This window comes from Impatiens glandulifera, chromosome 4 (genome assembly GCF_907164915.1).
Source record: "Impatiens glandulifera chromosome 4, dImpGla2.1, whole genome shotgun sequence".
Taxonomy (NCBI): Eukaryota; Viridiplantae; Streptophyta; class Magnoliopsida; order Ericales; family Balsaminaceae; genus Impatiens; species Impatiens glandulifera.
The window spans coordinates 5595660-5599292 of NC_061865.1; positions in this window are offsets into that span (position 1 = coordinate 5595660).

A 3633-nucleotide genomic window follows, 5' to 3' on the forward strand; every position below is an offset into this window, starting at 1 on the left:
ATTATAGGATGAAGTCTCCATAATGTTTAATATTTTTTTATATCTAATTTGGCTAGTGAAATCATAAGATCGAGGATCAAAAATGACTTAATTGTGTCATTTCTACATATAACAATGTAAGCAAACTCAAGATACGTGGTAACTAGACTTTTGACACTACACAAAATATCGTCCCAAAATCTAATCGAATAATCATTCCCCACAATGAATCTAGACTGCTCACGAAATTTTTTCCACATAGAATAAATGTCCCTCCAAATGTTACATTCTGCTGAATAATTAAACATTTTTTTGTGAACCAACTAGACCAATCATTACAATACTTACATTTCATTATCAAAGTCCAAAGACTATTCGGCTCCATTATAAGTTTACTACACCATTTTGATAGAAGAACCTTAATTAAAAATATAAGATCTTGAGTATCTAAACATCATTGAACTTTAAAACATTTAATTTTATCCCAACTAAGTAGAAGATAAATCGATCAGTTACTCTTGGGAGTATGGATAACGACATTGTATATGTAGACATAAATAACAACACACTCACTCTTAGATATATTTAAATAACCTAACTTAATTAAATATTATTTTACACCCTATCATATTATTTAATTTATTAATCAAAATATTAAAATGTCATATATTTTAAATTATTATTTATTTTAAATGTCTTAAAAAAAATCTTCCCCACTAAAAATTATCACTAAACATTAGTTTTTAAATAATTTAAAAAAATTCGAATCGAACAGGCCCCCATTAATATTTAACAGTTGTATTCAAATTTATTATTATTTATTTATATTGCAAAAGTACAATAATGTGCAATTTAATTATCTCAACCGACAATTTTATTTAAAACACTGTTGCACGGCCTTATATTTGCAATGCACTAGTGTGATACATAAATGCATTTCTCGAATAAAAGTCGTTGAATTAAATATTACATATTAAATAGCTAAGTAACTATCTACGTTATAAATAAAATTAAACAACATTTTATTCCACTCTAATCAATTAAATTACTCAATTCATTAATCAAAATATTAAAATATACTTTATTTTAAATTATTATTTATTTTATTTATATATATAATACATTTAAGTCATTTTATCAAAAATAATCATCACATTCTCAAAATATCAAACAATTATTATTTTTTTCAACCTCTAAGTTAATAAAATAACTTAAATCCAAACAAACTCCTAAAGTTAAATTTCTGAGTGTTTTTATTTTTATTTTAAAGAGAACTAGTTAGAATGACACCCCACATGCATGATTCATTTCAACTTAAAACTCTTTCGGATGAAATCGAAGAACACGTGACATTTTGATTTCTTAAACCGATTTTTATTTATAAATGTTATTGTAAAAACAATTAATTATTTAAAAAAAAATTGTAACCAACCCATTTAATTACCCATGTATAAATAATGCACTTGTCACCCTGTAAATCATCTATTTGTGACACGTTATAAAATAGTTTGTTATATTTGTAAATTAATTTTATGTTTTAGTTTAAATAAAAAAATTATACATCTGTTAATAACCCCACCTATATAATTGAAATGACAAAAATGATTCTAATAGATTAAAACTTACTAATTTAATTTATACTTAGAACATTTTAAATTAAAATGAAGGTAATGGTTATAAAAATCATACTAACTTTATACGTAAAAATAATATGATAAATACATCTATCTTATAATTATGAATTAATTTGTAATCTATTATCAACAAACATTACAAAAATAAAATAAAGAGAGATCTCTAACAATAAAGTCTTTATCATATTCATTCCACACCAATAACATTAATTTTAAACTATGAATTATTTACTTTTCTTTTGTACCCTACCATCTACTAAAAAATTATGCACATGTGACCAATTTAAAACCCATAGTACTCAATAATTGAACCACCATCATTGTCCTCTCAACCACTATCCATATGTATCTCAAATAATTACAATGTAAATCAATTAATCTTTTAAGAACTAATCTTTAATTGTTTATTTATAACAAACATTTTGATAAAAATGATGACGGTCAATCAACTATAAATTTCATCTCACACAAATTTTTATCTCTCAAATTGGATTTTTAAAAATATGTTGGGATTTTCTTTAAATTTATGAATTTGTGTTTACATTATTATAATTTTAACCAACAAATCACTTATTTCATCAATTAAATTATTTATATTTTATTTTTGTTAAATCTAAATTTTAAATAATAATAAAACATTTTATTAATTAAACTGATTAAAAACTCAAATATTTTTAATTATAAAATTTCATAAAACCAAGATTAAACAAACCTTTTATGATTCTGTTTTTTATTATTAATAAACTATTATGGTATTAGAGTAAGGTTTGAAGAAACAAATAATCACGAGATAAAAATGAAGACATAAAAAAAGAATAATCTACACAAGATGATATAATATAATTTGTTCTATTTGTAAAATCATTTATGTTTTAGTTTAAAGATTGTGTTATATTGTAAATAAGTCCATCTTATTAGGATTGATTTGTAATTATTTAACAATAAATCTTTTTTTTTTTTTTTTTTTGTTAAAAGGTGAGAGGGTCCATGACAACCTAAGGTTCTTATCTCATTCATCTCACACTAACTTTTTATCTCTCAAACTCTAGTTTAATATTGTAAAATAATTTATGAGGAATGATAGAGAGCGTGACTCTGAGACAGCGACTGGGAGAGTGCCTAAGTGGGTTCACAGGTGGAATTAATAAATAAATAAAAATATAATAATAATTAAAAACACGTTTTGTAAAATATTCTCTCTCCTCTTATTAATTAATTTCTCTCTCCTTTTATTAAATAATTTCTCTCTCTTATTAAACCCTAAACTCTAAACCCTAAATTCTAAACCCTAAACCCTAAACTCTAAACCCTAAACTCTAAAACCTAAATCCTAAATACTAAAAATCTAAACCTTAATTAATATCACTGATTAGTTGAATTATGAATTTATCTCTTTTATTTTTATTTTATTTTTATAACTTTTTAATTCCTTTATTTATCAAATATTTTTTATGGCATCAATTTTATTTTTTTGCTCACCCATATTCTCAAATGAAATTGTAATTTATAAATATTATTATAGTTCGTCCTCTTATATTTGGTGGGTAAAATTGGCATTTTTTCAAATTAGAGTTAAAGTATAAGTCCTGATATTATGCATTTATTTATATATATATATATATATATATATAAATGTAAAATTTTGTATTTTTGAGAGGGATCACAAATCTTCTAGATAATTGACTATATATTTATTATATAAATTGTAATTTTCTTTTAGAAATATATTCATATAAAATGAAAAAGATGAAATTAACCAAGGCATTGTAATCAAAGGAATGTCAGTTTAAAAATGATAATATATAACATTAACAATCAACATAAAATTATATAATGAAATTATTACTCTGGTAAAGCACATCCCAGACCAAACCTAATTTGACATTCTACCAAACCTAATTTGACATGATGTACATTCAAAGCCAATTTCAATATATATAACTACAAATCTCTAACTCATCGCAAAGATTACACACAAATCCGTTTCCATTCATAATGCAGGTTAGGGGATGTTTTCATG